Source organism: Acanthochromis polyacanthus, chromosome 9 (genome assembly GCF_021347895.1).
Source record: "Acanthochromis polyacanthus isolate Apoly-LR-REF ecotype Palm Island chromosome 9, KAUST_Apoly_ChrSc, whole genome shotgun sequence".
Lineage (NCBI taxonomy): Eukaryota > Metazoa > Chordata > Actinopteri > Pomacentridae > Acanthochromis > Acanthochromis polyacanthus.
The window spans coordinates 19,225,724-19,239,336 of NC_067121.1; the positions used below are offsets into that span (position 1 = coordinate 19,225,724).

The 13,613-nt window shown below is 41.0% G+C and overlaps 1 protein-coding gene across 3 annotated transcripts in view; it reads right to left on the reverse strand.

Annotated features, from left to right (window-relative positions):
- Positions 1-11,891, reverse strand: part of lpin2 (lipin 2) — a 30,776-nt gene extending 18,885 nt beyond the window's left edge. For 2 of the 3 annotated variants that reach the window (XM_022218136.2, XM_022218134.2), the window contains exon 1: positions 11,625-11,891. The gene's annotated coding sequence lies outside the window, so the exon portion shown is untranslated. The remainder of the gene's footprint in view (positions 1-11,624) is intronic. The other variant, XM_022218135.2, reaches the window with a different exon arrangement.
- Positions 11,892-13,613: the final 1,722 nt, after the last annotated feature.

Below are 13,613 nucleotides of genomic sequence, written 5' to 3' on the forward strand. Positions count from 1 at the left end.
CTGGACTGCTTCATTTGGCTTTTGCTTTAATGTCGGCTTGATCACAGAGCTGCCTGCCTGCCCTGTGGTGTCTGTTATCTCCTGACCTGTATACAGACTGCCAGAGCACCACTGTTGTCCTATCACTAGCCATTGTCCCACATGAGGAACATCAGAGAGAGGGGCTAATGGCTGTGGTGAAACAATGATACACCCTCATACAGAGATCACACGGCCCTATAGCAGCTCACATCCTGTTTACATTCAGAACTCTCTGCTGAATACATCAAATATAAAGCTGAAGTATCTGTGGCTATAATCACACACGCTTGGATTAATGCTGCACATTTTCTCAAAACACGTTTAGTGACTTTGGATGAGCAGCTTGTGAGGCTGCAAATTACTTGACAAGCTGTTGTAGCTCCTAGATCGGAGGGAAAATTACTCACAGGCCAAGGCGAATCGTGCATAATCATGCAAACTTTCCTGCCTTCCTGTGGCCTCTTTGCTCCTTTCACTAAACAAGATTGTTTGCAGTCATTTGTGCACCATAACAGCAAGTCTGTGTAACCATTAACTTAGTAAACATATATTTGGGTTGCTCGGGTCAGGGTCTTGCTTAGTGGAGCTAGTAAACACATTCCCCTGCTGACTTCATTGGGTTTATGTAACCTGAAATGGTCCTATCTGACACTGACCTTTTGTTCCGACTGTCTATGAGAGCAGTGATGGGGGTGGCGGTGGCAGGGTTGGGGTCGGGGCAGAGAATAGGGGCATTTGTACAAGGGTGGCATCATGGAATATGACAAACTGGCATGATATTTTTAGCAGAGAGTAAGCTAATGAATCGAGAGAAATAAAATTTGTACATGCAACTCGGAATGATTCACTTTAAAACATAATCAGATGTGGAACGTAAACAGCCATCACAGCAAAGTGTTCACAGGGTTGGAGAAAGGGTTCAGATGATTTGTAATGACTCCAAGAGGAAGCTCAGGAACAGGAAGCTCTCAGTTCTTTCTAAGAACGTCACCACACATTTGTACACAAGGAGAATGAAAAAATATAGTTCTTTCCCTTTGCTGACCTTCACTAAAATGGCTCTTTTGGAACATCAACATTAATATTGTGACAACTGCAGTTGTGACGAAGTGCTGCTCCTCCTACCATTCACCAGACAACAGCTTAAAACCACACATTATGGACAACCAAAAGCTGAGGAAAAATGTGTATTTTACTGCTGTTAGCTTGACAGAATCATGTTTATGCATGTGTAAACAACATGAATAAAATTACTAAAAACGACAGTGAGGTTACTTCCGCACTGAGTTTTAAAACATGTTGTCTATTTTCAAGTTAGTGAAAAGTTATGAAGAATTTGTGCTTTTACTTTACAAAAACACAAGAGTAGGCAAATACAAAAAGTCAATATTGTTATGAAGACTTTAGGTGACTTAATAAATAAAGTGATTAATACATCAACTAATTTGACAGGAATCAACTGAATAGATGAAAAATATAATATTCTGCACGAATGGGCACAATTTATTACTGGACCGTGGACCAGTAAACAGTCATTTTTTACTGGACCGAAACAGTTTTTACTGGACCGAATATTTTATGCACAAATGTACCAAAAGTTGATGTATAATTTAATTTTAATAATTGTTATACAAATTTACTACTTTATTATGTTTGCGGGTATGTATGAAACCATGGGCGAAGAGAAATTACCCTTTTTATATAGAATAAACCATACAAAATTAACTATTGGATAAAGAAAAGCACTCATTTGAGATCAAAACATAAATCACGTACTCAACCATGCTAGAAGTACTATAAATCACAGAGCAATGTGGCTGGGTCAAGCAGAGCGACCTTGTAGAAGCGAAATGAGGTGTGGTTTATTTATTTTCTGTTTACATCATGCGTTTTTATCGCGTGATATCGCTGTTCACACGAGAGCCTCTCTGAGGAGCAGCCCTCCCCATCCGGACGGTGCGCCGCTGCGCTGCACTTGCTGTGTGCTTTGACTTTCGGAGCAAGACAGCGGCGCTTCGTTCCGTTGCGCGGCGCGGCGCGATCGCATTATGTGGAACTTCGGGGTTACAGAAAAAAATTACACCGGACATGAGACCGGTAATGTAGTAAGTTTTACCGGACTTTTGGTACACAAATCGGATTTGACCGATGGTCCGACGTCATTGGTACACACTGCATATATAAAGTAAATATACCCCTGTAGTGCACATTTTAGCAGACACACTTCTCTAAGTTTTTTTTAAATAAAAGCCCCCACTGAACAATTTCTGCTTTGTTCTCAGCTTCCTTGCATAGATTGCAATTTCACAACAAATGTGGAAAAAGTGCTGACATGATTTATCGTTCATCTCAGATTTCAATGCGTCACCGTCACGGTTAAAGTGTACACATGTGGTATGTTGTCCGTCTATTTCATGCATTTGCGGCTGTATCTGGAATTTCTGTTTCTCCCGAAACTAAAACCTGTCTCATTGTTGTCAAGCAAAAAACACATGATGCAATTTTGGGGCGCTATATATAATTTACTTTCACTTTTATTTTGACACCACAGTGAAAGCGCCTTTGAGTGATGGAGTTAAAATTAAGTGGTTGGTTCTTCCTTAGATACACGCAGATATACATAAGGAAGTAAGTCTTGAGGATTCAAACATCTGCAAAGGCCATGAGACCACTGGGAATATTTCATTAAAAACAAAACTCACTCTTTGTTTTGCAGCTGTTACTCAGTTGTCTAGACGTCAGTCAGGTGTGACAAACATGCTTCACCTGCTTCTAGGCATTTTCTTTATCTCCCTTCAGTGTCAACTCAGAGGTAGGACACACAAGTAGACATACGGTAGACCCAAAGTACGAATCACACTGGACAGGCTCTATATTTTGGATAAAAGATGAATACTAGATCACACAGGTGATGCAAAAAGCCTGACCCAGCCTGAGTACTTCTGACTTGATCACAACACCATTTCAGTGAACCTCTCCAATTTCATAGTCTATCTTAGCCCTAAAAGTACTGAATGTCGTCTTAAACGCTGATTGAATCGACTCCTCCTACCGGCGACGTCTGACGTTACGGTGAGCGTATTGCGTCATTTCCTGTTTCAGCACTGTGTCGTGTTGTTAGCATGGCTTCTGCTTCTGCCTCTTCCTCTCCCTCTCTCTCCCTCTCCTGCTCAGTGTGCCACATGTTTAGTTATTCCTCTGCCTCCTTTAGTGATAACGATATGTGTAATAAGTGCAGCCTTTTTGTAGTTGTGGAGGCGAGGCTCTCCGAATTGGAATCGCGGCTCCGCACCATGGAAAATAACCCGCTAGCAGCTAGCCAGGCCCCCTTAGCCGGTGCGGACCGCAATAGCTTAGCTAGTGTAGCATCTGTTAGCCGTCCCTTAGCAGCGCCCGAACAGCCGGGTGGATGGGTGACAGTTCGTAGGAAAAACAGTCCTAAACTCAAGCCTGCTGTCCCGGCTCACCACAAACCGCTTCATGTTTCTAATCGTTTTTCCCCGCTCAGCGACACACCCGCTGAGAAACCAACTCTGATCATTGGCAGCTCCATAGTCAGAAACGTGAAGCTAGCGACACCAGCGACCATAGTTAAATGCCTCCCAGGGGCCAGAGCGGGCGACATAGAAGCAAATTTGAAACTGCTGGCTAAAGATAATCGTAAATATAGTAAGATTGTTATTCACGTCGACGGTAACGACACCCGGTTACGCCAATCGGAGGTCACCAAAATTAGCGTGGCATCGGTGTGTACTTTCGCCAAAACCATGTCGGACTCTGTAGTTTTCTCTGGACCCTTGCCTGATCTGACCAGCGATGACATGTTTAGCCGCATGTCGTCGTTTCGCCGCTGGTTGTCTATGTGGTGTCCATCAAACGACGTGGGCTTTATTGATAATTGGAGCTCCTTTTGGGGAAAACCTGGTCTGATTAGGAGAGACGGCATCCATCCCACTTTGGCTGGTGCAGCTCTCATTTCTAGGAATATGGCTGATTTTATTAGTACTCCTAAAGCATGACAACCCAGAGTTAAGACCAGGATGCAGAGTTGTAGTCTTACACACCTCTCTGCAGTTTCCTCACAGCTGTCACCCTCCAGTAATTCAGTTAACTTTATTGAGACTGTGTCTGTCCCCCGACCACCAAAATTCAATAAATTACACAAATCAAAAATATACAAAAGAAATAGTAACCACAAAAATTTAATAAAAATTAATACCACTATTTCAACAGAACACAGAGACAGGAAAATTAAATGTGGTCTGTTAAATATTAGATCTCTCTCGTCTAAATCTCTGCTAGTAAATGAGTTGATAACTGATCACCAGATTGATTTGTTCTGTTTGACTGAAACCTGGTTGCAGCAGGAAGAATTTGTTAGCCTAAACGAATCAACTCCCCCTAGTCATATTAACTGTCATATTCCTCGAATCACAGGCCGAGGAGGAGGAGTGGCAGCAATCTACCATTCTAGTTTAAAATTGAACCAGAGGCCTAAACCTGATTACAGCTCATTTGAAAATCTCACTCTTAGTCTCTCTCATCCAAATTTGAAAGCTCAGAAACCAGTTTTATTTGTTGTTATATATCGTCCTCCTGCTCCTTATTCTGAGTTTTTATCTCAATTCTCAGACTTTTTATCTGAATTAGTGCTCAGTTCAGACAAAGTTATTATTGTGGGTGACTTTAACATTCATGTTGACATAGACAGCGACAGCCTTACAACAGCTTTTAATTCATTATTAGACTCAATTGGGTTTTCTCAACATGTAAATAAACCAACTCATAGTTTTAATCACACTCTTGACCTTGTCCTGACTTATGGCATAGAAATTGAAGAGTTAACAGTATTTCCCCAGAACCCTCTTCTTTCTGACCATTTTATGATAACATTTCAATTTAAAGTAAAGGATTGTTTAGCAGCTGAGAACAAATATCATTACAGTAGGTGTTTGTCTGACAATTCAGTATCTAAATTTAAGGAAATAATACCCTCACTGTTTACTTCAGCAACATTTACTGATAAATCAGAAGGCAATTATTATTATTTTACCCCCACAGAAGTGGATTATTATGTTAATAATGCTTCAGCCTCACTGCGTACAACTCTTGATAGTGTTGCACCTGTAAAAAAGAAAGTTATATCTCAGAGAAGACTTGCTCCTTGGTATAATTCCCAGCTGCGGACTTTAAAGCAGGCATCCCGAAAGCTGGAAAGAAAGTGGTATTCCACTAATTCAGAGGAAGTGTATGTGGCTTGGAAAAATAGTCTAGTAATCTATAAAAAAGCTCTTCGTAATGCCAGGACAACTTATTATTCATCTTTAATAGATGAGAACAAGAACAACCCTAGGTTTCTCTTTAGCACTGTAGCCAGGCTGACAAAGAGTCAGAGCTCTGTTGAACCTTGTATTCCTTTAGCTTTAACCAGTAACAACTTCATGAGCTTCTTTACACATAAAATAGTTATGATTAGAGATAAAATTAATCTGGCCCTTCCTACAAATGTCACAGATGCTTTTGAATTGGCTGTTAGACCTGATGAATCTTTAGAATTCTTCACTCCTATATGTCTCTCTGAACTAATTTCAACAGTTTCTACATCCAAACCATCAACATGTCTTTTAGATCCTATCCCAACTAGACTCTTCAAGGAGATTTTACCTTTAATTAATTCTTCAATGTTAGATCTGATTAATCTCTCTCTAGTAACAGGCTATGTACCACAGGCTTTTAAGGTTGCTGTCATCAAACCTTTGCTTAAAAAGCCCACTTTAGATCCAGATGTGTTAGCTAACTATAGACCGATATCCAACCTACCATTTCTCTCTAAAATTCTGGAAAGAACAGTTGCAAATCAATTATGTGAACACTTACAAAGGAATAATTTGTTTGAAATGTTTCAGTCAGGCTTCAGAGTGCATCATAGCACAGAAACAGCTCTAGTGAAAGTTACTAATGACCTTCTCATAGCATCAGATAATGGACTAGTCTCTATACTTGTTTTGTTAGATCTTAGTGCAGCGTTTGACACAATCGACCACAACATTTTATTACAGCGTCTAGAACATTCAATTGGCATTAAAGGGACAGCACTGGACTGGTTTAAATCCTACTTATCAGATAGGTTCCAGTTTGTGTATGTCAACAATAACTCTTCTGAGCATACTAAAGTTAATCATGGAGTTCCTCAGGGTTCTGTCTTAGGACCGATACTTTTCACATTATACATGCTTCCTTTAGGCAATATTATTAGGAAGCATTGTATTAACTTCCATTGTTATGCAGATGACACACAATTGTATTTATCTATGAAGCCAGATGAAACTGATCAGTTAGCTAGACTGCAAGATTGTCTTAAGGACATTAAAACCTGGATGACTTTTAACTTCCTACTGCTAAATTCAGACAAAACTGAAGTCATTGTATTTGGCCCCAAACATCTTAGAAACTCGCTTTCAAAGCAAATAGTTACTCTGGATGGCATCACATTGGCCTCCAGTACTACTGTGAGGAATCTTGGAGTTATTTTTGACCAGGACATGTCCTTTAACTCACACATAAAGCAAGTCTGTAGGACTTCCTTTTTTCACCTGCGTAATATTGTAAAAATCAGGAACATTCTGTCTCAGAGTGATGCAGAAAAATTAGTTCATGCTTTTGTTACTTCCAGGCTTGACTATTGCAATTCCTTATTATCGGGTTGTCCAAATAGTTCTCTCAAACATCTACAGTTGATCCAAAACGCTGCTGCGAGAGTACTGACAGGAGTTAGCAAAAGAGATCATATTTCCCCTATACTTGCTTCTCTTCACTGGCTTCCTGTTAAATCCAGAATAGAATTTAAAATCCTTCTTCTGACATATAAAGCTCTTAATAACCAATCTCCATCATATCTTAAAGATCTGATAGTACCATATTATCCTAGCAGAACTCTTCGCTCTCAAGCTGCAGGCTTACTTGTTGTTCCTAGAATTTCTAAAAGTAGAATGGGAGGCAGAGCCTTCAGTTATCAGGCGCCTCTCCTGTGGAACCTGCTCCCAGTTTGGGTTCGGGAGGCAGACACCCTCTCTATTTTTAAGACCAGGCTTAAAACGTTCCTTTTTGACAAATCTTATAGTTGGGGCTGACTGGGTGACCCACAGGGGTTCGGCTTGTGTCTTCATTTGCACAGCTGACTCCTTCTTGGACGTCCCTTCGTTCTGCCTCTAGTCATGCTGCTATAGGCCTAGGCTGCTGGGGGACTTTTCTTGACGCACTGAGCCCTTCTCTATCTACCTTTACATTTAATATGTATACCGTTATTGCAGTACATTCACTCTGTTTCCCCCTGTGCTATTTCTCCGAGTGTCCCTGGTCCCAGAGCTGGATGCTTCAGATCTGCGGTTGATGTTCCACCGGCTGGTCCAGTCTCCACCATGTCCACTGTGGGATGCTGCTGCTGACCTTCCTCCAGCCCTCTGCTTCCAACTCCCTTTTTCCACCAGTCAACTCTGCATTGCCTTCACTATACTGTTATGCTAACTTACATACTGTTTGAATTTTACTGCTAGCTATATATGGAGTATGTTTAATGTCAGAGCCGTACATCATAAGAGTAAACTATGAGTCAGTTTTCAATGTTAGCTTATACTTTGTCTGTGTCACATATCCTGTCATGCATGTATCCAAATGTGTGTTGTGTTTTCCGTGCTTTCCCACCCCTCCCTCTTCTCCCATCCCTCCCCCTTGCCCTCTTCTGTCCTTCTCAACCCGCCCGGCCAGCAGGCAGATGGGTCCCCCCTATATAGAGCCGGGTTCTGCTCGAGGTTTCTTCCCTGTTAAAAGGGTGTTTTTCCTTGCCACTGTCGCCTTTGGGCTTGCTCTGGGGGTCAGGCATTTGGGTTCTGTAAAGCGTCTTGAGACGAGTTGACTGTAATTGACGCTATATAAATAAAATTGAATTGAATTGAATTAAAAACTTGACATCATCTGTCTGATTCACTGTGGTTAGGCGTCAAACCACTAGACAGGGCCACAACAATAAGCCACGAGTCAAGCAACCTGCCAAACCAAACAATACAAGATGACTAACAGTGCATCAGGCCCAAGCCATGACTGATTGGAAAACCTGTCACTACTGACTCACCAGGGACCAAGACAACCTCTGGGATGGGGACTCATCCTGTTCACTGTTGTCTGTGTTGTCCTCTGTGTTGCTTCCCTGGAGCTCCCTGTTCCCCCAGGACCTCTGCCTCTTCATCACTAATGGTGGAGCACCAGCTCTTACTTTACCTACCTCAGGATACTCCAGTGGGACAAATGTTTTCTTCCCTCAGATTAGGTCTCCCTGCCATCCTGAATCCAAGCTCAAAACATTGCCCACCTAATCACCTTGGAATAACTCTCCTAGGGGAAAATACAGATACACTATCTGGAGCCAGTGGCCATTATGCAACACTGTCATAAACTTTGTCAGCCTTCTTCTGGGCTATTTTTTGCAGGATGTGCACTTGTGTTCACCCAGTCAGCTGACAGGACACAAAGGGTTAGCCAATGGGATGGCCCCTTTAAGGTGGCGGTGTATGGCTGATAAGGTACAGCTAATTCCTGTGAACGGCGATGCAATGTCTTACCCAGATAAGGGTATAAGCTCAGGGGGAAAAAAAGCAAGCAGTACTCTGCAGTGTGACATTCTTGCACTGCCAGTCACATGTACATTACAATCTTAGCTACGTGTGCTTGTTATTGTGCATGACTTATCAAAATGTGTGTGTGTGTGGGGAGCGGGGGGGGTGGGCAATAGGATATTATGTACATTGAACTTCAGCATGCTATTTTTTTTTGTTCCTTATTAACATTGAACTTGTTGACATCCTGGATATGTGATGACAAAAGATTCCACCATCCTCTTGCCTGATTTAGCTCCCAAGTAAGTCTCTAAAATGAACATAATGCATGAGGCTCTCCCAAACAGGCCTCATCCCTACCATCCCATCTGCTAAGCCCTTTGTAAACACTACCAAGGAAAACACACAGGCCTACTGAGTAGAGGGCTGTGGGTCGGTCCTCCCCCTGTGCCAGGATCTGTTCTGTTTCCAAGAATTTGACAAGAGCCATGTATAAATAGATGAATACTTTCCATTTCGAACTGAAATGTTAGGAGCTACGAACCTTGAACTACAAACTTATATTAAGAATTACAAGGGCAGGCTTGCTGGTATTGTGGCCCTCTTACTACATAATTCTAATTATGGTTTTCATAGGGAATGATCTGGAAAACATTTGCTTTGACTGGATGACAAATTAATCAGTCCTGTAAGTCAGCCGACAAACCAGACCACACAAGGCTCATGTTACACTCTTTCAGGTATTAGGTTACACCAGACTGCACCCAAATCAGTCTCCTCGTTTTGTGTGTAACATACACCATGAGAACAACAGAAACAACAGGCAGGCAGTGCAGGATTTCTTTTTTACACATTCACTAGTGCTAGGAAAGACACAGATTGCCATCAAAATGACAAATTATTTCCCAATTGTCCACTGTGTACTAAAATTCCCAGCTGGTGTGAATCTGGAGATACACAAAGTGGAAATGATCAAAGTTCTAACAGCAATTCTGCCATGTAGAACTAAGAGTTAAATCTGTGAAAATGAAGAGGTATTTCCTTTAAACTGAACATTATATTGCGACACTTCGTTAATTGTCAACACGGACTTATATAAGAACACAAAATGTCAGAAATCATTGAATATTTTCTGGTTTCTTAACTCCTTTATAACTGCAAATTGAATATCTTCGGGTTGTGGACAAATTAGGACATTTGAGGAAGTAATCTTGGGCTTTTCGGAAACGCTGATCAACATTTTCTTACATTTATAAAGCAAATAACTAATTAATTCATCAAGAAAGTAATTGACAGATTAAATGGTAATGAAAATAATAATTAGTTACAGTCCTAGAAGATATTTTGCCAGGGCACTGCGTACACCAGCTAATGAAGACATTACAACAGCCATTCAAAAAACAAATCTTTAAATAAGACCGGTGACAAATAAATACCATCTACCACAAAAACAGTTTCAGCCCTTCTTTGATTTGATACTCTTACTCTCTGGAACTCTACTGGAAGGACTGACGACCATTATTCTAAAAGATATCCCTCATTTGGCGTTAGGATGGTGTTGGAGATTGGTGACCAACACGTAAGTCTAAAATCTCCCTTTGGTGTTTAGCTGGGTTAAGATCTGGTTACTGTGTGGGCCAAAGCACATACAATATAACTGACAACATTTTAATAATGGCACAGTCAAGAAAACACCATTCCCATCAGGACAGGAATGTTTTAAAATAGGATAAAGGTGATCATCCAGAACAACTTTGTTTGTTTCAGTTTCAGTGACCCTCAGTAAGGGGGCAAATGCACCCAAACTATACCAACACACTGCCCCATACAGCACAACACAGTCACCACCAGATCAGTTCCCCTCACTGCAGGAGCAAAGGGTTGAAGGTTTTCCTTCAGTTAATCACTCATGTGTATATTCATGTAACTTTATGTTATTCAGCTCTTACTGCTAAACGTCTACAGGTACAACAATTACCTACAGCCACCAAAGCAACCAGAAACATTCAGTGCTTCTCTGAAAAAGTTTCAACAAGTAGTGGAACACCTATAAAGATGAAGTTTATTTGCAAAGCTGAAGTAATAATTGTGGCACAGATGAGTGAGATCTTATAATAGATCAAACTGAATCTTGATTACAAGACTTTTACAAGGCCACCTAAGGTTTGGGGTAAGTCAGTGATAAGTGACAGTATCAGTGTGTGACTATCTAACACTATAATTTACATTTAATGGCTGTGAAAGGAGACTTTCTGTCTATGTTAATGTTGTTTACAAACACCCCCCCACAGGCAGGTGTTTTGTCTGGTTGAGGTGTCAGCACAGCTTACACGACAGTATTCTAAAACTAACTACAAAACGTGAATTCACACAGGGCACAAGCAAACGAACAATAAGGTTCAATTATAAATGGCAATTTTTAAGTCAACTGTAGTGACTGAAGCTAAAAAATGCTAATTTCGGAGATTAAATCTGACACATATTCCCCTTGAATGAAATGACAGCAGTATACAAGCGCTGTATGAAAACTACGAAAATAACCGAACAGAAAATAACACTTAAATCGGGACTATTTCGCCCAGCAGTTCTCGCCACTGGGACATGTCTAATAAGTCACATTCAGAGGAGCGATAAATAGTAGACTGGAGGAAAAATGAATGGAGCCCAGGCTGAGCTAGCTGTGTGCCAGCTTGTTAACCCTCAGCTAGCTTCACCGTTTAGTAACCGTTAACGGCAAACGGCGAAACGTTAATGTGCCAGACTCAGTCGCTCTGTCGCCAGTTTCAATGAAAAGCCGACGTGTCAATTTCTTATGTGATGAAAACATTTCCTATCCGGTCGTTACGTTTCTGAGTCGCATTAAGCCACTGCAGCTAAAAGATGTTAGCCCGGCTTACATGCTAGCTAACGTTAGCTGACGGCGGAGTCAGAAATATGCATTATCACAGGCAGCTGTGGAAATGGGCTCAAAACATCCCGTCGCTAAGCGCTTACCTTTCGGTTACTTCAGCGGGATGTTGCCGAGAAAGAACGCGGTGCTGTCTTCAGTCAGTCCCCATAGCTTCGTACGTGAAAGTCCCGAGAAGCGTCCTGACGTGTCCGTGTCTGGACCACCGTGACCGACTGGTGTTGCTGGCAGCAGCGAGCTCAAGTTGATGGGACAGAGAGCCGCACAGTGGCGGCGCAGTCTCACAGCTGCTGGAACTTCAGCTGCTCCGTCCTTTCATTCTGACTACAGAATTTGGGTTCTCGAAAAACATCCAGCACTTTCGTTGTATTTTGTAAGACTTTGCCCTCAGCAGCTTATCGCAGGAGATACTTATTGACAGCGCTGCGGTCTGGGTGAGAGGTGACCTCGGTAAACAGCTGATGTTTGGGGCCCCTGGATCTCATTTAACGAGTTTTGGTGACTTACTGATTAACAAGGCGATTAAATGCAACACAAACTGAATTCACAGATAGCAGCCAAGTAGATGCAGACTATAGTACATACAGTGCATATTAAAAGTCATCTGTGGTCCACACTTATGTAGATACACTTGTAAATCACAATGTAAGGGATTACCTCCTTACTCATTTTTGACAATATTATGCAACACTTCTGTCACTGAAATAGGAAATATTCCCTTAAGATGCATTTTTTTCATTGATTTTTTTTCTGCACAGTTACTTTTGTAATGTTGAATAAAGTCTTTTTTTATTTTTTCCCCCTTGTGGGTATTGTCTCGTCCATATTTCCCCCTGAACAGTTTCTGATTTGTCTTCAGCTTCTTTGTCCAGGCTGTGGTTCCATGATGTAAGAAGATAAGACATGATCTGACAACGCTACTTAAAGTTAAATTTCACTTTTATTTTGATAGTGCCACAGTGAAAGTCTCCTGGTCTGAGAGTTAACAGCAAGTGTAGAAATAGAGGATACAAGCAAGTAAATATATTCTGATGGATGGGACCCTTGGCTGTACCTTAATCATCATTTTTGGGCCCAGGACTTCACTTTGGGCACCAGATGAATAATAAAGTAGACAGGAATCAGATGCCACAGATTTTCTACTGGGACTTTATCAGAGGCATTGTTAGGATACACTGGAGGCTCAGTCCAGCCTCAAATGCTTAGATTTTTATCTGATAATTGCACAATTTTGTGTGTAGAAGTACACTAAATTCAGTGTGAGACACCGTGCTCTTAGCAACGTAAGATCATCTACGTTTGTCTATGCTCAGCTCATGCTTCACATTCACAGAGAGTGATACATGCTAGACCAGTGGCTTTCCAACTGTGTAGCTTGGAATTAGTCTTATTTATAATGGTTTACACAGAAAAAAATCATTTATAGGTGTGCCTCAAAACAAAAGCTGAGCTAGCAGCTGGATAGAGACTGATTCCTCTTATAGGTTATAAGAATGTTTAATAAAAAAGTCAGATGAGCGATGCTTTATATACCATAGTTCAGGAGAAGAGTTGCAAGTGCTGGTTCACTCATAAACTTAAAGAACACAATATTTCTAACAAATAGTAAAAATCAGATAAAATCTGCTGGGAAGGAATGATGGTCAAAATGTTTTGCATCCACAAACAGAGTTCATAAAAACCATACTACTCAAAAAAATTAAGGGAGCACTTGATCATCGCAGTGTAACATTAATTAAGCTAAACTTCTGGGGTATCAGTCTGTCCAGTTCGGAAACATATTGGACTGTGAATCCCCTCTTCAGTGGATTAATAATTTTGTTTTCCACTGTCCTGTCATTGACATACACTATGTAATTTATTGAGAACAAAATGACACAAGAATGAAGTTTTCTCTTCTGCATATGCAGTATACAGTATGCATAAAATATGTTCTGAATTCCTTACTTAATAGTAGGTGTTAGCAATGGTGATGAGTTTTGTTTATTTCCAACAAATGTACCAGATATAGATGTCAGTATTGTCTTAAAAATGTCTTCTCAAGCCGTCCTTTACTTGAAGATATCAGTTTCTTT